This window comes from Carassius auratus, chromosome 21, assembly GCF_003368295.1.
Source record: "Carassius auratus strain Wakin chromosome 21, ASM336829v1, whole genome shotgun sequence".
Classification (NCBI taxonomy): domain Eukaryota; kingdom Metazoa; phylum Chordata; class Actinopteri; order Cypriniformes; family Cyprinidae; genus Carassius; species Carassius auratus.
The window spans coordinates 25,888,542-25,913,291 of NC_039263.1; the positions used below are offsets into that span (position 1 = coordinate 25,888,542).

Sequence of the window (24,750 nt, forward strand, 5' to 3'; positions counted from 1 at the left end):
GTTTGGTTTTGTCATCTTCCATGGGCTGGAATGTCATGAAGGTTATTAATCTCTCTGTATTGTTTGATGAGTTTCTGTGTGTGTCTGTGTGTTTAGATCAATCCTCGCGCTCTGTTGTTTGGACACACGGCTTCTGTCACCTGTCTGTCCAAGGCCAGCACAGGAAGTGACAAACAATACCTCGTCAGCGCCTCTGAGAGCGGGTGAGAGAGAGTTTATCATGGGCTCTTTAAGTGCAGGAAGCTGTGAGATAACAGTGTGTTCAGACAGAGAGATGTGTGTCAGCTGAGACGTCTTTTATGTTTGTCATCAGGGAAATGTGTTTATGGGACGTCAATGATGGACGCTGCATTGAGTTCACCAAACTGGCCTGTGCACACACTGGAATACAGGTCACACACACACACACACACACACACACACACACACACACACACACACACACACACACACACACACACACACTTATTTAAATAACAACATACTTTATGCAGATTCACAAAAAAAAGAAAACATTCCAACATCATAAGACCAGCTAACAAAATGCCTATGTATTTAAAAAAATAATATATTATTTATATGCAAACCACATTTTTAGAATTAAGAAAAAATAAAACAATTTTTTTATGAGTCAACACTGCATTAGAGTAATAGAGTAATAGATTCTGCTATAAAGAACTCAAAGAGTCATAAATATGTATATTTATTCAAAATATTATAATTAAAAATGCTAAAGACTAAAGCAAAACATGTATTTTAAAAATAAATGTTCTTACATTTTTATATTCAAGAAAAAATAAATAAATTTAATTTATGTATGAATCATTTTTCATAAAACTCTGTCTCTCTTGCACAGTTTTACCAGTTCACCATCGGCACACAGAGGGAGGGCCGTCTTCTGTGTCATGGACATTACCCAGAAATCCTTGTAGTGGACGCTACCAGTCTCGAGGTCCTTTACTCGCTTGTGTCCAAGATTTCGCCTGACTGGATCAGTTCCATGAGCATCATTCGCTCGCATCGCACACAAGGTACCGCTGCGGTTTTGACTTGTGATGCATTTCAGGATTATAGGAGCTAATGCCTGTTTATGACATCTGTGATGTGCTGTTGATAACCAGTAGCAATAATTGCATCTCATTTTATAACAAGAAAAGGGAATGTGCACAGATAATGTACTCAGTGAAGTTCTCAATGTTTAAAATAATAATACAAGTACAGTTTTGGTCTTAAATGTCATTAAATGTCAAACTGCCAGAAAAAGTCACTGCACACTTTTAAGCTACTAGCAAATGGCCATAAAATTGAAATCTACCAACTAAACTAAACGCATTTAAAAATTTTAATTAATTTTTAAAATTAAAAAAGTGCTACTTACAATTTATTTAGTTTTTAAGAAATACATACAAAAATACCTTGTATAATTTATTCAGAGATTGCCATGAAAATAGCCTTAATGCTTGCATGCCGTTAAAAAGTGAATGAATGAATTAATAAATATTTTTTTTAATTAAATATTGTATATTTCATATTTTTTGTAAATAATAGTGCAAATTCAGTGCCAATAAACATTAAATATCTATACTGAAAGTAATGTTTTCACAACTACCAAAAAATGATTTCATACTTGTAAACTGCTAGCAAAAATTACATTTTTTTTAAAATTAATCTACCAACTAAATTAATTAAATTACATATTTCAAAATTAAATTCTACTTTTTACATTTTAAAAATGACTTATTTAGAATTTATTTATATGTAAATGAATAAAGAGAATGTGATTTTTATTATTATTATTATTTCAATAGTTCTTTCATTTATTAAAAAAATAATTGCAAACTTGCAAAGCTACTATCTAATAGACCAAAACTTTAAATATTAAACAAAATTACTTCTGAACAAAATTACACATTTAAAAAAAAATAATAATTTACAAATGACTTCTTCAAAATGTATTTATATGTAAATATAGATTGGTTTTATTTATTTTATATTCATTCATTAAAAAATTCTTAGCACAGCACTGAAAAACTACTATTCAATGTCCACAAAATTAAAATCTACCCACAAAATGAATTAAATTACACATTTAAAATCCATATAACTATTAAATTTGGTGTCCATAGAGATTAAGTTGAGAATAAACCAAAGTAATACTTTAACCACAGGCCATAATGACTCTCAATCAGTTTTCTCAACAGTTAAAGTGTGTGTGTGTGTGTGTGTGTTTTAGAGGACACCGTGGTGGCCGTGTCTGTCACTGGGATTCTTAAGGTGTGGATCATCACCGCTGACGTCAGCAGGATGCAGGTGAACAGTTCAACTCAACCGTACATGTCATTAGACACGCGATCTGGACAGAATGTGTGTGTCACAGAGTGTGTCCTGCTGGAGAATGAAAGTGTGTGTGTTTCCCGCAGGATCTGGACCCTGTTTTTGAGGAAGAGTCGAAGCCTATCTACTGTCAGGGCTGTCAGAGCATCTCGTTCTGCACGTTCACACAGCTCTCGCTGCTGGTGGTGTGCTCCAAGTACTGGAGGGTGAGTGTGTGTGTGTGTGTGTGTGTGTGAGTTTGAGTTTGCGATGTTGCTTCACGTTATGGGTTGAGTTATACACTGGTCTGTGCTGCAGGTGTTTGATGCGGGTGATTTCTCCTTGCTGTGTTCGGTCCCGAGCGAGAGCAATCAGTCGTGGGTCGGAGGAGAATTCATCGCTGCTGATAAAGTCATAATCTGGACTGAAGATGGTTGCAGCTACATTTACAAACTACCGGCCAGGTAATGCAAAAAATATTTTTTTTCAAATATGGACCGATATTTGCCCCTTGTTTTTCAAATATCGACCGATATTTTTTTTTTTTTTTTTTTTTTTTTTTTTTAATATCGACCGATATTTGGCTTTTTTTTTTTTTTATATATATATCGGCCGATATTTGGCTTTTTTTTTTATCGGATGATATTTGCCTTTTTTTCTTCAAATATCGTCCGATATTTGCTACAAAGTACAGCTAAAAAGTGTTGATCTACTCCTGCTAATCAGTCTGAGTGTGTTTCAGCTGTCTCCCAGCGAGCGAACATTTTCGCAGCAATGTGGGGAAGAAGTCTGAGGGTTCGATCCCTCCTCTGGTGTACAGCATAGCGGACCGTGCCGACAAACAGGTCAGATACATGCACACATGAGGAAACAACTGTACACTCACCTGTGCTTTACAGACATGTCTGTTTATTCTTGGCCTTCAGATTCAGGCAGATTATGAAAGTGGACGTCATAGGTGTCTTGAGAGGATCAAAAGTACAAGTTTTCACGTTTGTAAGGAAAGTTTAGAAGACAGACCTTTTCACTGATGAATCAGGAACGTGAATTTAGAAAGTAAATAGAGTCAGTTTTGATTTAAAGATTAGTTGATCTCAACCAATCATAGAGCATTAAATGTCCTTCGTGTTTAAGTTCAGTTTCTTTATAAAAGCACTGCTGTTCAAAAGTTTGATGTTGGTGTGATTTTGAATGATTAAAAAAATAGTTAAAACAGTAAAATTGTTAAATATTATTACAATTTGAAATAATTTCTTTCTGTGTGAATATCTGTTAAAATGTAATTTATTTCTGTGATGCACAGCTGTATTTTCAGCATCATTCCTCCAGTCTTCAGTGTCACATGATCTTCAGAAATCATGCTAATATGATGATTTACTGCTCAAGAAACATTTCTGATTATTATCAATGATGAAAACAGTTGTTCTGCACAATATTTTGTTGTAGAAACTTTGTATTTTAAAGAAATCTTTAGTAACATTATCAATGTCTATACTGTCACTTTTGGTCAATTTAATGTGTTTTTTGCTGAATTAAATAATTAAATTTCTTAACCCAAACCCACAAAAATATGATCAGAAACATTTCTTGTGGTGCAAATCATCATATTATAATGATTTCTGAAGATCATGTGACACTGAAGACTGGAGGAATGATGCTGAAAATACAGCGGAGCATCACAGAAATAAATGACAGTTTAACATAAATTCACATATATAACAGTTCTCTTAAATTGTAAAAATATTTCACAAATTTTACTGTATTTTTCTTCAAATAAATGCATCCAGATGAGACTTGATTTTTAAATTAAATTCAAGTTTGTTTATAGCGCTTAATTCTTTTCTTCTACAGAAAATTCTTTCTATTTTAAAGTTTCTACATTATATTTAGTGCTGACTGTCAAGTTGATGTCCATATGGCAGAAATGTACAGTAAAATCATGCAGCTAGTTAATGACATAACCAAACAGATGGTGAACACCATTAACTACAGTAGAATGATTATATGTTGCGATAGTTAAAATAGTTTTGTATTCTAAATTAAATGTTAAATGAAACCCACAAGCTTTTGAACAGTGGTTTATGTGTTTAGTTTGTGTTCTGTCCTCGTGTATATGTTTGTGTGTAATCTGTGCCATGTTTGATTTCTGTATGATTTGCTCTCTGTCTGTTGTTGCCCCGGCCCAGCTGGAGGAGGGGTGGGAAGGGCAATGTGTTGTGGTGCGTCTTCCTGACAGCGCTTGTGATCCGGAACTCTACACTCCTGAATTGCAATACATCCAGCGGCCTCTAGAGGCACCAGTAAGCCCAGCTGACAGCGAGACGCAGGGGCGAGGAAGCCCTCCATGCATAATAATATCACACAATATGCAAGATTTCAGTTTGACATTATCTGTTCTGTTAAAAAATAACATATTTCTCATGTGTGAATATGATTGGATGTACTGAGAGCTTCCTGTGGCGTTCCTGCCTCTCTTTTGCTGTCTGTCTAATAGTCACTCACTCTGATTCGCTAAGTCTCTAAGTCTCATGCTCCTCCCACTAAAAACGACCAATCATTGGCCTTTCTCATTAGTATTCACTTAGTGAAGATGCATGCAAAGTCCCAGAGCTTCTTCTACAGTCGCTTGTTTTAGTCTGATGCATTCAGTTAATAAAAAAAGTGTTGATTTGGTCTTGATGGAAGCCTGTTTCCACCACGAAATAAAAAATAAAAAAGCTAATTATGACTTTCTCAGACTGTATATATTTACGACGGCGTTTTAGTGGCACGTAAAAAAAAAAAAAAAAAAATCTAAGATTACGAGATTTTAGTTGGAATGTTACGAGAATGAAGTCGGAATGTTACGAGAATAAAGTCGAAATATTACGAGAATAAAGTCGGAATGTTACGAGAATAAAGTCGGAATGTTACGAGAATAAAGTCGGAATGTTACGAGAATAAAGTCGGGAAAGTTACGCTACGAGAATAAAGTGGGAAAGTTACGCTACGAGAATAAAGGGGAAATGTTGCGAGAGTAAAGGGGAAATGTTGCGAGAGTAAAGGGGAAATGTTGCGAGAGTAAAGGGGAAATGTTGCGAGAGTAAAGGGGAAATGTTGCGAGAGTAAAGGGGAAATGTTGCGAGAGTAAAGGGGAAATGTTGCGAGAGTAAAGGGGAAATGTTGCGAGAGTAAAGGGGAAATGTTGCGAGAGTAAAGGGGAAATGTTGCGAGAGTAAAGGGGAAATGTTGCGAGAGTAAAGGGGAAATGTTGCGAGAGTAAAGGGGAAATGTTGCGAGAGTAAAGGGGAAATGTAGCGAGAGTAAAGTGGAAATGTAGCGAGAGTAAAGTGGAAATGTAGCGAGAGTAAAGTGGAAATGTAGCGAGAGTAAAGTGGAAATGTTGCGAGAATAAAATGGAAATGTTGCGAGAATAAAGTGGAATTGTTGCGAAATGTTGCGAGAATAAAGTCGAAAAGTTGCGAGAATAAAGTGGAAATGTTGCGAGAATAAAGTGGAAGTATATATATATATATATATATTTCAAAGGCGTTTTAGTGCCATGTTGAAAAACAATATATATAAAGCAGTTCTTATCTTTCAATTTTGACTCTATTTCTCAGAACTGTTACTTTATATCACTCAATTAAAACTTTATAACTCACATTTATGAGATAAAACTGATGGAAACTCCCAACTGTGAGAAGAAAAGTCACAATCACCTTTTTATTTTCTGTTCAGTGGCAGAAAAGGGCTTCCGTAGGTCTTTTTATATTCTTAAACGTGATATTATTAGAGCTGTGTGAAGTGTGCTGCTCTCTGGTTGTCTTCAGCTGATCTCTGTGTGTTTTTGGGTGTGTATTCAGCATGTTTTAGCGTGAAGGTTTGGACGTGTGTGTGTGTGTCGTGAGCGTGTGTTTATCAGTGAAAGCTCAGCGGTGGAACTTTGCACTGTTCTCAATACAGGATTTAGCTTTGAGAATTCAGAGGACATACATCAGATTTATATGATGCATCGAACAGTTAAAAATGGTCATCTTTCATGCCACTTCAGACACATGACATGATAAAACACCAAGAGGAATTTTACATTTAAAACATCATGTATGAACAAATGTAAAATCAGTTTTTCACACCAGAATAATTTGCACAGAACCTAATTGTTTTTTTTTTATTATTACTTTTAGCAGTAATAATTTACAGTATATTTTTTGTGACCATGCATATATCGGTTGGGAATGTTTTTATCAGCAGGGATTTCATTCGATGGATTCCTTTCACATTTTAAAGTGATTTATAAAAGGGATTATTAAAACAAATCTTTTACATGGCACAAACCTCCAATTATTATCATGCTCATGCAAGGGACCTAAAATTTATGACAAATATATATTTCATGTATAAAAATCTATTTTTATTGTAAAAAATGTATATTATATATATATATAAAAGTTTTTTATTTTATTCTAATATGTTAAGATGTTAATTTCATTCAAATTTTAATTTAAATATTTTTATATACTCGTTTTAATACATTTTTATTATGCACTTTTATTATTTACATATTTTAATCTATTTTTCATTTATTTTAAGCAATTCGTTTATTTTAATCTATTATTTATTTAGTCTAATCTACAGTTTTTTATTATTTATTTTAATCTACTTTTTATTATTTGTGCAGTTTTTGCTTTTGACTTTTTTATTTATCATTTATTTATTTCAATGCACCTTTTATTTTTTTATCGTCTTTTAGTTTATTGTACCAGTTTATTTATTTATTAAATTCAAATTTTTATTTTATTTATTTTTTATTCACTTTCTCTCTAAACTTTTTCGGAGACCCCTATCACTCCGTTGTGGGCCTTTAAATCAACTGTAACTCATTGTGGTGAAAAACCAACTCCATATTGTGCTCATTCTGCGTCAGTATGTGCGCATCATCTGTTCCTCAGCCATGATCCTGCATGAGCTGATGATTTCCCTGATGATGCTCATGTTTAACAGCTTCCATGCACACATCGCTCAGAGTTCAGCGGCGGCTCATAGACGCTTCAGCAGGCTCTGTCTGGAGACGTTAATGTTTCTGTCTCCTGCAGCTCCTGATTTGTCCTCCTGTGACGCGCTTCTTCTTCGGACGGAGAGAGCCGTTCCACAAACTGCTGATCCAGGGCGACTCTGCGGGGCGGACTGACGGTGTGGAGCATCCCCGAGACGTCCCCCTTACAGCCGCTGTCCTCCGCCGCAGGTACACTCGCGTTCACTCGGGTACAACTGTGTTCAACAAAAAAAAAAAAAAAATATTTTATAAAAACTGAATATTATATTTCTACAAAACAAAAGAAAGAAAAAAAAAGTTTTTCATTAACTTAATCTTATGCTTTTATGCTTACTCGTTGCAAAAAAATAAACCAAAGAGCACATTTTTTACTTTTTAACAAACATAAAAAATCTTATTATTTCATAAACCAAATAGTATTCTTCAAACACATTACTAAAACAAAGAAAACAAAACAAAATTAATAAACTGAAAATTATACTTCTCACACATTACAAAAAATAAGCATGAGAAAATGTATATGATATTTTATAAAATATAATAACCTTTATTATAATTTAAAATATAAATAATACATATAATGTATATTTAATATAATTGTAAATATTTTTAATTTGTCCACTAATTGAATATTATAATACAGTATTGTAACTATTTTAAAAAGTTCTAAATATTAAAAACAATGTAGCAATTTTTTCAGCTTCTTTAAAAAACGGATTATTATATTTTCAGTGTTCTTTTGCATGAACTGATTATTTTAATCAATATTTTAATGGAATATAACAAATGGAATATTGTAAATATCAATGTAACCATTTTAAAACAGTATTGTTACTTAAAGCTTTTCTGCACAAATTGTGAATATTGTAAACAAAATAAAAAATGTTATATTATAAATGACATTGTGTTTTGCCTTTTCATAAACTAATAAATATTATATATAATAACCATAAATGTAACTATTAATTTTTAATATGATTATTATACATATTTTTCACAACCTGACAATTATATTATTAATATTATAAATATTATATTTATTTTTTTACCACAAATTATGTATATTAGATATTTTATACACAATTGTAATTATTTTGTAACTTTTTTAATAAACTAAATGTTATAAAAAGTATTGTATCTATTCTTTAATAGCAGCATTGCAGCTATTATTAAGCCGTTTCCACAAACTTAATATTATAAATAGTATTGTAACTATTTTTGTCTTTGCAAACTCTGAATATAAACAGTGCTGAAACTATTTGCTTGTAACATTTTCTCACTTTTTTTAACATTTGTAAAAAATAAATAAATACATTTCAACAGAGGTAGTGTGGAAAAGCAGCTATGTGGTTTCCTGAAGTTTACAACACCGATTCTCTTGCATCATTATTTTAACCGTTAAACGTGAGGTCGCATGAAAAACGGAAGAACAAGTAATAACACTGAAGCATAATAATCTTTGAAATTCAGTTAATCATAGCGGCATCCAAAGTACTGTATGCAGTATTCATGATAAACTGTGCATGATGTAATAAGCTAGTATAGATCTGTTGAGTGTGACTCTGCTGTGTGTGTTCAGTACTGCATCACACACACTGCCCTCTAGTGTCCACTCGTGGATTCTGCCTCCTGCATCCGAGAGGTCTCTAACAGCACAGGAACACATGCATGTCCTGCTGATGCTGATGACATGCTTTCCTCTGTGTCGTCCAGAGCTGCAGGTGTCGGCCAGCATCAGTCTGCAGGAGGCCTTTGATAAGTTACTGCCGTCTCCGGCCGGCATCATTGACCAGCTGAGCGTCCTGCACGGCTCTAACGAGCCCATTAAGGTGACGGCGAGCGTGTACATCCCGTCCCAGGGCCGACTGGTGTGTGGACGAGAGGACGGCAGCATCGTTCTGGTTCCTGCGACACACGACGGCCATCGTTCAGCTGCTGCAGGAGAACACATGCTGCGCAGGGGTGACTCACTCTTACCCAGATATTACTGTTTCATCATAATCTCATATATATATCATCTGTAACAACTATTAGGTTTTAATATAAATATATTTATTTTATTATTTATTATGTATAAACATGCCTTATTAGATTTATTTACAATAATAAGAATTATTTTTATTAAAGTTACATTTTATATTAATATTAAATGTCATTATAATATCATGCATATTTTTGATCATATTTATCTACAACATCAGTAATTATAGTATTTTATTATTATTATTTTTTTTATATTGTATTATATTAATGTTGCATTCATTATATTATTATATTATCATATTATCATGCAACAATCTGCAATACATATTATGCATTTATATTTTACTTTTTTTTTCTTAAGTATTAGCACACTATTATTGCTTTTATATGCATTATATTATTATTATTAGAATAGTTAAATATAAATATTATATACATATTATGTTTATGAATATATTTTTATTTATTACTATTATAATTACTAATAAAAATAACAACAGTATTACCTGCAACACTGTTTTCCAGAGGATTATATTACAAAACAATTTTTTATTTTGTTTTGTATTGCTCTCAGGATTAAGCACACTATTTTTGCTATTAATATAATAATAATAATTATTATTATATTTGTATTAATATATATATATATATATATATATATATATATATATATATATATATATATATATATATATATAAATATGTGTGTGTGTGTATTAATGTTTACATTTTTTATATATGTATATTATTATTATTATTATTATTATTATTAATAATAATAACAGTATTATCTGCAACAGAGTTTTTAGAAGATATATATTTATATATATATATATATATATAGCAACACAATACCAATAACCAGTATTTTTGTTTTTTTGTTTTACAGTGCTCTCTCAGTATTAAGCACACTATTATTTATTTTAATATTGCTAATTTTATATTATTATAGTTTATGCATATATGAAATAATAATAAAAAATACATAATTATTATTGTTGAATTATTATATATGATTTTAATAATATTTAAGCCTGTATAAATACATATTTTTAAATACATTTATTTTTTAAAATTATTATTATTTTTATTATTATTATTATTATTATAACAGTATTCTGCAACAGTGTTTTCGACTGGATGATGTTTTTTGATTTCCCATGACAATGTCGAATGAAGCCCTGATCTGTGTGTGTGTGTGTGTGCGTGTGCGTGTGTGTGTGTGTGTTTGCAGGCTGGCCTCCCCACCGTACTCTCCGAGGTCACAGGCACAAGGTGACGTGTCTGCTGTACCCTCACCAGGTCTCTCCGCGCTACGATCAGCGCTCGCTGGTGTCCGGCGGCGTTGACTTCTCCGTCATCATCTGGGACATCTTCACCGGAGAGATGAAGCACATCTTCTGCATTCACGGAGGAGAAATCACACAGCTGATCGTGCCTCCGGAGAACTGCAGCGTAAGCTTCCTCAACACACACCACAAGACTGTATGACAGCTGTCAGCACTCAGTGGGCGGGGCTTGTGCTCCAGATACTCCCTCTGATTGGTCAAGTGTGTATGTGGACTCTTATCACAGCTCTTTTAGTTGATGCTGGCGTGATTCGTTTAAGAACTGATATATTCAGTATTTACATTTACATTAATCATTTAGAAGACGCTTTTATCCAAAAAATGATGATGATGGTAGTAATAATATGTAAGTGCTATGACAAGTCTCAGTTAGCTTAATGCAGTACACATAGCAAGGTTTATATATGTATAAACAATAAAAAGAAAAGAAGCAATAAAAATAACTATTTCAATAAATAAATATTTAAGATCGGTGGTAGGGTTTAATTTATTAAGATGATGATGATTATGATAGTTATTATTATTAATGTTATTATTTGTATCATTATTATTATTTATACCCGTAATTCATAAGAACAGTTTTATATAATTATGTGTTATTTTAGTGTTTTATTTTTTCATTAACCAAGCAAATAAATACATTGTATCAGTCGTAATATTAATTATCAGACGTATTATAAGTATCCATAAAAAAATAATTATAATTAGCAGCTTTTTGGTATCGGGCATAATTTTATGTTTTGCTATTAATAATCATAAATCCTACATGAGCAAATGCAGTAAAGCACCTTTTGTTTGCTTTAAAAAAAATTATGCAAAATGTGATAAAGATTTTAATTTTAGATCTAGTTAATTTGTATTATCATTTTAAATTTGTATAATGAATCTTGTATTTATATATAATATATCTATTTATTATAATTATCTATATAATTTTCCATTTTCATTTTAATTTCAGTTTTAGTAATTTTGTTGTCTCTTTATATAGTTTTAAATAATTTTCATCATTTTTATTTTATATTATATTATAATAGATTTTATTTGTTTTGTTATTTTTTTGTGTACATTTTTTTTAATTAATTTCTAATATGTAGCAAAGAAATTAAATATCTTTATCTAATTTTTATTTCTTTATCTTTTATCTTTTTTTTAAAAAATGTGTATAGTTTTTATCCATTTTTAATTCAGTTGTAGTTATTTTAGAACTTTAGAACTAAACGAAGAATGATAAATGTTACCTTTTGCAACTATCTGAAAGAAAATAAGTTAAAAAGATAATTTCAGATAATGTTTATTTGAAACATTATGTATTTATCTGTTTATTAATTCACAGTGTTAGCCAGATTAGTCACTGTGCTGAGGTTTCTCTACGAGTCTTCAGTCATTATTACTCACAAACATAAACCACAGACGGCGTTCAGGCTTTCTTCACTGCTCCTAAAGGTTCCTCTCCAGACATTGAAAAGTTCATCCGGCTCTCGACGGCCGCAGAATTTCTGATCTCTGAGTCTCACCTCGGTGACCAATTAGACAGACTTTCTGCACTAAATGTCAGAAGAGCCGGCCGCGCTGTTGTCATGGAAAAGCTTAAGTCCTGCTTGACCTTTGCTGCAGGATTTGTATTGTAAGGCAGACCCTGAGTGACCTTACGTCCAGTTTAATTTGATTCGCACTGATATCATTTCTACTTTCATTGTTGGCAGCTTCGGACTTCTCTGAGGTGTTTTTTTGATGTTGTTGGCATTTAATGATTCGCCGGGTGTTTTTTTTTTTTTGGTGTGAATAAAGCGAGACAGGATCGATTGGAGAGACTGTTTTTACCACGAATGAAAGTCGTGCATTTTGACCCTTTAATAAACGGCTGATGTAACCTGAAATAAACTTTATTAGACTTTGAATAGAAAACTTTTTTATTTTTTGTGTAAAAGTAATAATAAAAAATAATAATTATTAAATATCTTGCTTGTAATTTCATTATCAGTAGAATTAACTAACAATTTGAGTGAAAATTCTAATCCTGCTTTTTTGAGTGCAGAGTAAAGAGTTAAAACTTAATATTAATTAGAATCTTCATTCTTGACCAATTACAGCAGCGTTTGAGCTGATAGGCCCGCCCATTCTCACATCCCACAGTTTCATATCAGTTGTCATTATATTTTTATGCTAATTCTATCAAATGTTTTCCTACAATGAAAATCAGGTCCTTTGACCCATAAATCAGCTGGTGTGTTTTCTCTTGTTTTGTGTATTTTATCTCTAGCATGTTTAATAATCTTGTTTGTTTTATTTGTATTTAATTTTATTTAAACCTGAGTATTCTGAATATTTGTAAAATAAAATTAAAAATTGCTTGTAATTTTCTTCATTTTGAAAATCACTTTGGAAAGAAATGTCTGCTAAATGAATAAATAATCCATGAAAAATGATTGACCAATCAGAGACCAAACGTCCTGCATTGTTAAGCTCCGCCTTTTCTTGGGTAGATGTCGTCAAGTTTCACACTAATTATATAAAAAAATAGACTAATAAAGTCATTATAAATTAACTGATATGTGACATTACTAACTTTGAAAAAAACATTAATAGGGCATAGAATAAATAGTACAGAGTAAAAGGTTTAAAATGCTTTAAATATGAATTACTCCCATTATTATTATTTTTACTTCTACTTGCATATTTACTAATCTAGTTATGTATTTATTTATATATAACCTGCCATTGTGTATTGTTAATATATTTTTCTCTTTGAAAAATATCTTATGTTTCTTTCTTAGTGTTATTTTAGTATTATCTAAATAATACTATTATAGTATTATTATATTTAAAATATAATTTACTATTTCCATTTTAAATTTATTTAAAGTTTTAGTAACGTTGTATTTTTTGTCTTTATATATATATATATATATATATATATATAATATATATATATATATATAAAATAAAATGCAGCCTTGGTAATTAGCTAAAATAAAATATATATTTTTAAATATTTTATTTTTATAATTTAATTTTATTTTGTTACCCTTCTTCATTTGTGACTTTCTTTGGATAAAAACATCAGCTAAATGAATATACTTCAATGAAAATTCTTGACCAATCAGAAGCAGCACCTGCATTGCTAAGCCCCGCCTCCCCTGCTCTGCTTGTCCGTGTGTTTAGGGCCGTGGTGTGAGTGTGTAGTTATGCGGTGGGTTTGTTGTGTGTTTCAGACGCGCGTGCAGGCACTGTGTGTGTTCGGTGGCCAGCGATCACTCCGTCGGTCTGCTCAGTCTGAGGGAGAGGAAGTGCATCATGCTGGCGTCCAGACATCTCTTCCCCATCCAGGTCATCAAGTGGAGGCCGTGTGATGATTACCTGGTGGTGGGCTGCTCTGACGGCTCCGTTTACGTCTGGCAGATGGACACAGGTGAGCCTGGGCCCGGGGGTCAGTGGTCATGTTAACGGTTGCCTATGGCTATGTTTCAGATCAGATTTTATAACGTCTTCTTGATTTGAAATCAATTGTTTTGTAATGTGAAGTGGTTCAGCACTGAGTTATTCATTTATCCCTTCAGTTTATTTTACATTGGTTGCTATTGGATATTATAGAGCACTAATGTAGTTTAGATTAATATTTAGAATTCGGTTTTATTTTTATATACAGGTGCTAATCATATAATGAGAATATCATCAAAAAGTTGATTTCACTAATTCCATCCAAAAATTGAAACTTGTATGTTATATTCAATCATTACACACAGAACTAAGGAAAATCCAAAAATCTAAATCTCTGAAAATTAGAATATTGTGAAAAGGTTCAATATTGGTGCCAGACTCTAATCAGTTAATTAACTCAAAACACCTGCAAAGTCCTTTAAATGGTCTCTCAGTCTAGTTCTGTAGGCTACACAATCATGGGGAAGACTGCTGACAAGACAGTTGTCCAAAAGACGACCATTGACAACTTGCACACGGAGGGCAAGACACCAAAGGTCATTACAAAAGAGGCTGGGCTGTTCACAGAGCTCTGTGACCAAGCACATTAATAGAGAGGAGAAGGGAAGGAAAAGATGCGATAGAAACAAGTGGAGCAGCAATAGAGATAACTGCACCCTGGGAGAGGATTGTGAAACAAAACCCTTTCAAAAATGTGGGGGAGATGCACAAGAGTGGACTGCAGCTGGAGTCAGTGCTTCAAGAACCACTACACACAGACGTCTGCAAGACATGGGTTTTAGCTTCACATTCCTTGTGTCAAGACACTCTGAACAACAGACAGCGTCAGTCTCGCTTCAGAAAGGACTGGACTGCTGCTGAGTGATGCAAAGTTATGTTCTCTGATGAAAGTACATTTACCATTTCCTTTGGATATCAGGGTCCCAGAGTCTGGAGGAAGAGAGGAGAGGCACACAATCCACGTTGCTTGAGGGTCCAGTGTAAAGTTTCCACAGTCAGTGATGGTTTGGGGGTGCCATGTCATCTGCTGGTGTTGGTCCACTGTGTTTTCTGAGGTCAAAGGTCAACACAGCCGTATACCAGGAAGTTTTAGAGCACTTCACGCTTCCTGCTGCTGACCAACTTTATGGAGATGCAGAATTCATTTTCCAACAGGACTTGACACCTGCACACAGTGCCAAAGCTACCTGTACCTGGTTGAAGGACCATGGTATCCCTGTTCTTAATTGGCCAGCAAACTCACCTGACCTTAACCCCATAGAAAATCTGTGGGGTATTGTGAAGAGGAAGATGTGATATCCCAGACCCAAGAATTCAGAAGAGCTGAAGGCCACTATCAGAGCATCCTGGTCTCTCATAACACCTGAGCAGTGCCACAGACTGATCCACTCCACGCCACGCCGCATTGCTGCAGTAATTCAGACACAAGGAGACACAACTAAGTATTGAGTGCTGTACATGCTCATACTTTTCAGTTGGCCAAGATTTCTAAAAATCCTTTCTTTGTATTGGTCTTAAGTTATATTCTAATTTTCTGAGATACTGAATTTGGGATTTTCCTTCGTTGTCAGTTATAATCATCAAAATTAACAGAAATAAACATTTGAAATATATCAGTCTGTGTGTAATGAATGAATATAATATACAAGTTTCACTTTTGAATGGAATTAATGAAATAAATCAACATTTTTAATGATATTCTAATTAAATGAACAGGCACCTGTAATCCCTTTATTTATATAATTTATATTAAAAAAAATCAGTTTTAAATTGTCAGTTAAATTGATTAAATATTAAGGTTTTTTATAATTTTTTCAGTTACCATTTTAGTAATCTTGTTCTTAATTTAATTTTTATTTATTTATAGCTTTAATTATATTTCAGATTTCAATTTGATCATTTGAATACTTATATATTTAGTATATATACTTTATTTATACGTTAATTTCAGTATTTTTGCATGGAATTTTTATGTTTTTGTTTCTATTTAGCTCTTAATTTATATATATATATATATGTGTATTATTTTTTTCAATTTAAGTTTTAGTAACTTTAGTGCTTAAACTTATTTAATTGTATTTTGTATGTAATATTCGTTAACCTTTCATTCGTTTGGCTGTTTTTTTTTTTTTTAAATGTATATTTTTTAAATTCATTTTCATTCACTTTTTAGTTGTTTTAGTCCTTTCAAATAAACTAAATGAAAATGACAATTTAAAAAATATATATTTTTATTTAAATTAACACATGTTTTCTGTGGTTTTAGTTCTAGTTGCTGACAGTAGCCCTTCCACAGAAGCGGATAACTCTTGTACGGTGTGTGTGTGTGTGTGTGTGTGTGTGGTGTCTCAGGAGCGCTGGACCGCTGTGTGATGGGAATAAACGGCGGTGGAGATTCTGAACGCGTGTGATGAGGTTGTTCCCGCAGCTATGGACTCCCTCAATCACCCCGCGGTGAACCTGAAGCAGGCCATGACTCCGCCGCAGTCTGGCAGCGCTCAAGAACATGGCCCAACACAAGCTGGCAGACGCTCGCCACCAACCTGCTCGCAGCCGACAACGCCGACAAGGGTGAAGACGCCTCCAGAACCAACAAGAGTTGTTAGGATCGACAATATTTAGCTGAAAATCTGGAATCTGAGGGTGCAAAAAAATCTAAATATTGAGAAAATCATCTTTAAAGTGTCCATGCATATTACTAATCAAAAATACAGTTTTCATATATTTATGCTAGGACATTTACAAAAATATCTTCAATGAACATGATCTTTACTTAATATCCTAATGATTTTTGGCATTAAATTAAAAATTGATAATTTTGACTCATACTATTGTTGGCTATTGATACAAATATACCCCAGAGACTTCAGACTGCTTTTGTGCTCCAGATCACATATGAGAGAATTGCAAATCTAAATTAATGTTTTACGTTAATATAAAAAAACATGGATAATGTAATAAACCTGTAAATGTAATATTCAGCACATCTGAAAAAATATTTAGTGTACATTTTATTCACAAAGGCAGGATTTTACTGATGAAACTTTTTAATTATATATGCATCTCAGATTTAGTTTGACTAATTTTGGTACTTAAACTCATTTAGTTTTATTTTTAAATACATTTTTTGTTTATTTTGGTATTGTTTATATATTATTGGAAATATTCTTGTTATTCTTTAGTAATATTTCGAATTGGCATTTTATACTTCCATTTATATTATTTAAGTTTGAGTACGTTTAGTTTGTTTCACATTTATTTTTGTTTATTTTGATACTCATATTATTAAAATAATGTTATTGGAGTATTGTTTATATACTATTTATTAATAATAATATTTCTTAATATTTGTTTTTATATTTTTTTTTATGATATTTCTATTTTATATCTATTTATTATACATTTAAATATATTATATTTATATATTATATCATGGTTTAATCGCATCCAAAATAAAAGTTTTGGTTTACATAATTTATGTTTGTGTACTTTGGTATATTTATTTTGTAAATACAAATGCATACATGTATATATTTTAAAAATATGTATTTACATGTCTATATTTATATAATTTCATATTTTAAATATATTTAATATATATTTTTACTGAAATATATACATGCATGTGTGTGTGTATTTCATATATACATAATAAATGCACAAACACACCATATTGCAAACAAATCTTTTTATTTTTAAATGTAATTAATGTTACACGATTTATCATTTGACGGCACTGTTTAAAAAATATAATTTCCAATATTTAATTTATTTATTTATTTAGTTTTTTAAGGTTTAAGTTTTTGATTTAAGTTTTATTTCAGCATTATTTAATTTAAAATGAAAGATTTCTAATAGTTTTAGTTAACAGTAACAGCACTGGTCTGGTGTTTAGTGCCATCCATTTATGCTTTGGAATAGACTATACCGAGTGTAAACAGAGTTGTGTGTGTGTGTGTGTGGTTGTGTGTGTGTGTGTGTGGTGTGTTATATGTGTGTGTGTGTGTGCGTGTCAGCTGAACTAATGATATATTAGCAGCATCAGTCAGTCTCCAGAGTGTGTGTCTGTCCTTCATCTGTATGACTGCTTGTATTCATTCAGTCTCTGTGTTCATGCACATAATTAATAGTGTGCTCTCCTGACTGTCCTTGAGCTGCGTCGTCTCTACATGGGTCTGTGTGTTAATGCACGTGTGTGTGTGTGTGTGTAGTAATGAGCTTCTGGTGTTGCACTCTTGTAAGAATGCTTCTCTTGCTCTGCACACTAACACAGTCTCTGTGTCTGGATTCAGAGCCGCCCAGTGATTGTGTCAGATTGTGTGGATTGTGTGGATTGTGGTTTTGTTCTGGTTTGGTTGAATATGGACGGAGTTTGGATCATTCTGCTGGTGTTTTTGTGTGATCTGAATCGTCCTCTGCTCCGTGTGTTTGAGTTCGACTCCTTTATATTTCAGACCATTATGAATGTGTTTTCTTTATTTTACACACACATTGTGTCTGTAAATGGATTCTCAGTTGTTCTTGACGGTTAAATGTGCCTCCAAACCGGTCTTCAAAATCTTGGTAGATATCAACATGAAATTGTGGGATATTTTGAGAGAAATGTATCTCTTCCTCTCTTTGTATCTTTCTCTATATAATAGTGAATGAATGAATAAATATAAATGTTTATAATATTCAATTATTCATATTATTATTTGTTATTACAATATTATTGTATATTATGGTGACATCATTGCATTGTAATTTTTGTTTGTGAGTGAGGACACTGAAAACAACATTTCTTTGTAATATTAAAGTAGTATTTATATAATTGTAATTATTTTTGAAATATATATATATATATAGATATAGATATAGATCAAATGTATAAAATTATGTATGTTATATTGTAGTAGTTTTTATATTATTTATATTTAAAGTACTTTTATATTTTTAATATTAAATATATTTTTATTATATAATTCATTATTTATTTACATTATTTTATTTTTAGGGTTTTAGTAATTTTTATGTCTTTAGTTTTTTTAAACTACACAAAATTAAAAGTTTTGCATTGACTGCAAGTTTTGCATCAACTAACTAAAAATAAGTTTATTTTTTTTAATATTTTATTTTCTGTTATTACTTACTTTTTGTTTTTAATGTGTGTATGTGTGAGTGTAAAGAAGATAAAAAAATTTTTTTAATATCATTCGTTATATTTAGGTGCAAGGAGTTTTGGTATTATTTTAATGAACATAAGTTCTATTTTCCACCCAAGTTTCCTTACTGTAATTCAAAACTGTTAAGAATATGAATGAAAATCTTCCCTTCAGTACAAAATGGGTCTGTGTTTAATACTGTGATTGAATGAAAGGCTTGTGTCTCTGTGTAGCAGCTCTGGTGTCCTCTAGAGGGCAGTGTGTCTCCATCCAGCTCTGCTCTCACAGGCTCCACAACTGTGCTGCTGTATGCAGATTATAAAACCATGCATGCTGTCAGATTCATCTTTGATCATTTGGCTAAAACTACAATTACGTCCATGCTTTCATCCAAAGTGACATGCATTGTGTGTTATCACTTCATGCAATCCTGAATCCAGCACAGGACTTTTAATGTTTGAGGTGTAGGAGTGATAAATAATAATAATAACAACATTAGTGTTCCTTTGTGTTTTCATATTCATTGTGATATTATTGCATTTCACTTTTGGATTTGCCATTTGATATTCGCGGTGTTGAGTTGGATATATATTACAATCTACTTTATCCGCATACATACTGTAGATTCACGTAAAGCAATATTTACTATATTGCATGAATGATTATATTGATGCCAAATGTATATCATCGACCAGCTCTAATCTGACGACATGCAACTATAATGCATGAAAATATGAAGATGTTGTGAACAGTAACATATACTGATGATAAATGCACAGTAGTGCTCCAGATTTATGTTTAAGAGGCAAACGGCTCTATTTGGTGTGCATCTATCTCTATGATGTTATTAATGTTCTGAGTCTGGAGCCGTGTGGAAGGGTTCTGGTGTCAGGTGTCCAGTAATGATGCTAGACTTATGTGTTTAAAATAGCCCAGCGGTTCTGTTCCTCTTAATGATGCGCTCGTGTGCTTCTGGCCTTGGACACGCTGTCGGAGAGAGAGAGAGAGGGAGAGAGAGAGAGAGAGAGAGAGAGAGAGAGAGAGAGCGAGCGAGAGCGAGAGCGAGAGAGAGAAAGAGAGAGAGAGAGAGAGCGACGGAGAGAGAGCGAGAGAGACACACGGGAGAGAGAGAGAGAGAGAGAGAGAGAGAGAGGGAGAGAGACAGAGAGAGAGAGAGAGACACACGGGGGAGAGAGAGAGAGAGAGGGAGAGAGAGAGAGCGAGGGAGAGAGACAGAGAGAGAGAGACACACGGGGGGAGAGAGAATGAGAGAGAGAGAGAGAGAGAGAGAGCGCAACGCGGAGAGAGAGGGAGAGAGGGGGAGAGAGAGAGAGAGGGAGAGAGACAGACAGAGAGAGAGAGAGAGATGGGTCTTCATTCAGATAAAGTGTATGCTTCAGCACAGCAGTGTCAGACGAATGGACACATATTTTATTATATTTATTATATATTTTTTGTTTTTTATTATTTATTATTTTATTGTATTTTATTAATTTAATAAAAAATTTATATAATATAAAATACATGTGAAATATATTTTAGATTTTATAAATTGTTTTAATTTATTGTGTTTATTATATTATGTATTTCATTTTATTGCCTTTACTAGATTTTCTTATTTTATTGTTTATTTTTTATTTAATATATAAATATTCTGTTATAAATATTTTTATATGATTTATTTTATTTTATATTTAACTTCATTAAATTTCATATAAAATGTAAAATACAAGAAAAATTGCTACTGAGACCCAGAATTTTATTTTTATTTTTATTTTTTTATTTTTGTTAAATTTTATATAAAATACAAGTGCTACTTAGACTCAGAATTTTTTTCTTATTTATTTTAATTTTAATTTAGATATTTATTAATTTATTTCTGAATTGTTCTTTTTTTATTTCATCTGTCTCTCACATGTATTTTTCTGCTTTCACAGTCTGCATTGAAGCCATTCCTAGAAACGTGAAGGAAAATAAATATTATTATTAGTATTATTATTTTTATTTTGATAAAGTATATGTGAAATTGCTACTAAGATCCACATATTTAAAAAATGCATTTTATTCATTTAGTTCAGGAATACTCTAATGATTTTATTTCATTTCGTCTGCATCAAAGTTTCTTTTTATTTTTTATACAATCTGCATTAAAGCCAGAATGCAATAGTTGCGTTTCATGTTGGTTTCCCAGAAGCGTGAGGGGAAATAAAAGAGGATTGAGTCTGTGTTTGTGTCTGATCAATGCCCTCGGACCCCCGTCAGAGCCATTGAACAGAAAGACAAAGACCGAAGGAGTCGACGTTACAGTCAGCATCACAGCGAGACAAACGCAGAAGCACTTCACTTCTGCAGACTGCAGTTTGTAACCACAGTCCACTTCTTTCAATGCACAGCCTCTTATGCTTTATAATGCACATTTCTGATTCAAGCTGTACAGCATCACGTTTCAGCAGAAGTTTGTCTGACAGCGGCCGCTCGTAAACATCCTCCCTGATGTTTCTAATGGATCGCAGGTGCTTTGTTCATCGAATTAACATTGAATAACAATTAGCAAGCTCGCTATTTAATACGGGCCGACTGGAAGCAGATGAGATGAAATGAATGCTGCAGGGCTTAATGAGCATTAGAGATTATTACACAGATCAGGGAATAAACTGATTATCCCGTGCACTGAGCAACTTTTGACGGATGTGTTTGAAGACGACTCGCTGATTACTGCCGTTATAATGAGCCGTGTTATTAGCTCTGATGAGAAGAAGAAGAAGAAGCTCAAGAACGCGTCCGGCTCGTGTTTCACCGCACAAATCACACAGAGTCTGTTATTAGAGCGAATAAAGACGATCAGGATTGTGTTGCTGCTTGATTTATTCGTTGGTTTATTGTTTGCTGCTTATATATTTATTTTAATGCATTTAAAAAATTAATTTATTTTGTTTTTGTTTATCTTTTTATATGTATTTCAGTGCTTTCATTTCTTTTAATTAATTTCTTAATGTTTTATCATATATTTTGATGTGTTAATTTCTTTCAATCATTCCTGTTTATTTATTTATTTTAATTAATTATTTATTTTTTTATTTTAATCTCAGTTATTGATCTGAAAATAAGCTTTTGTGTTTTTAAGAATAAAATAAAATAATCATAAATAATTTGTTTATTTGCTTATTTGACTTTTTAAAATGATTTATTAGTTATTTTAATTCATGTATTTTTTTCACAATTTATTAAAAATGTTATTTATTTTAATTAATTTTAATTTAGTTATTTTTGTGTTTCTTTCATGTCATCGCTTAATATTAAAGAATAATAATAATAATAATAATAATAATATTAAAGTGTAAATGTTTTTAGAATAATATAAATTAATTAGCATGATTATTTAGCAATTTTTTTTTATTAATTTACTTTTTAAAATTATTTGTTTTAACATTTTATAGTTTAATTTAATTTATTTTTACATTTATTTATTTTCATTAAATTTCTATTTATTTCAAATATTCCCCAAAATGTATTGCTTCTTCCGTTTGAGTCATTATTAATGCAAAACCTTCTTTATCTTATACTCATTTTGAATGATGCATCAGTTCTCCTCTCATAAAGAAGAAGAAAATGTTTCATCAGTCTTACGGTGGTTTCATAGCCTTTAAACTTTTAAGGAGCAAGTTTAGCTTTTAAGGAAAAGGCTGTTTGGTTGAGAAATCCCTCTCATCCGCTCTCACTGCAGCTTTCTTTTCATCATCCGGAGCAAAATCATTGACCCAAACCTCTCTGTTGTTCACAGAACAGTTTCACACACATTTTTCTTGTCGTCTCTAGTAAAGACAGTTTCACAAAAGCGAGGTGTCCGTTCTAGTTCTCCTGTAACAAACGTGTCTTTCTTTGTGTCTCGCTGCAGGGAAACCTTCCCAAATACTCGCACAACTCTCTGGTGGTGCAGGCCATGAAGACCAACGTGACTGATCCGGACATGCACGTGCTGTTCTTCGACGTGGAGGCCGTGATCATCCAGTTACTGACGGAGGAGGCGCAGCGGCCCAATCCCACCCTCGTCTCGCCGGAGACGCTGCAGAAAGCACCGGGCGGAGCCGACAAGAGCGGGTCCTTCCTCGCCAACAAGATCTTCAAACAGGTCAGACTCGAGGGTTTGTACGGACAGCCGTGACACACCTGTGTTTTTGATGGTTCCAGGCCTGATTTGGGGCATTCAGTATGTGTCTCTGGATTTTGTATTTGGATTAAACAAATAAAGTGATTATAACCATGCATGCATTTATTATCTGCAAAAATGGTCAAAGTGGCATTACATTATAACATTGCAATCTAAAAACACAAGTTAAATTTACTCAACAAAAAATTCAATATTTAGTAATTGAGTAAAAAGGCTATTGTGATTACTTCATTAGTCACTTTACAGTTACATTTTTCACATCTTTACAACAGAAATACTGTTTGCACGTATAGTGTCACAATTAACTGCACTTACACAGCTTTCATGAAAAATAAATGAATTAAAAACTCAAAATTGTATATGATGTCATAACGAAGACAAACTATTTATGTACTTATGTATATAAACTTGAACAGGTTTCTTTTTTGTAAAAAAAAAAAAGATTAAAAATAATACATTTTAAAATGATATTATTAAATATTATATTATTTGTATGTTCATTTCTATTTACTTTTATTTAGTGCTTAATCCCAATCCAAAACAAAAACGTTTTTGTTTACATAATATATGTGTGTGTACTTTGTATATTTATTATGTTTATATAAATATCATTTATATATTGTATACATTTTATGAATATTTTTATATATATATATACATGTTCATATTTTCAAAATGTATGTGTGTGTGTATTATATATCTATAATAAATATACACAGAACACAAACACACACATATAATGTAAAAAAAAAACTTATTTTGAATGCAATTTAATTAATAAATAATTTGATTGTATTTACTTCTAAAACTTATATTTTTTTAAAAAAAAAATTACAGGAAGAAAGCAATCGTTTAAGATGCTGTTGTTTATCTCATGTCATCTCAGGTGAAGGAGACCATTAAAGAAAACATCAAGGAGCACCTGCTGGATGAAGACGAGGATGAGGAGGAGGAGCAGCGGCGGCGCGAGGAGAAGTCCAAGTCTCTGAGTCTGCTGGAGTACAATCTGACCATGGACACGGCCCAAACTCTTCATGTCCTGCCTGCACGCCTGGGGTCTGAACGGAGAGCTGGACGAGGTGTGTCTGACCCGGCTGGGCATGCTCCGCCCACACACGCCCGTCTCCTTCGGCCTGATCTCCCGCGGGGGACACATGTCGCTTCATGCTGCCCACCTTCAAAGACTCGCTGCTCCGGCAGCTGGCCGAAGGATGCGCCGAGGGCCGCAAGCTCTCCGTCTCCGAGATCGTGGGCAAAGGCACGTATGGTGTCTCCAAGCCGTGACCACACAGCACCTGCTCTCCGTCATCTCGCTGGCCA

The 24,750-nt window shown here is 32.6% G+C and overlaps 1 pseudogene; it reads left to right on the plus strand.

Moving 5' to 3' along the window:
• LOC113039151 (WD repeat-containing protein 7-like) overlaps positions 1 to 24,750 on the plus strand; it is a 28,900-nt pseudogene that overhangs the window by 2,842 nt on the left and 1,308 nt on the right.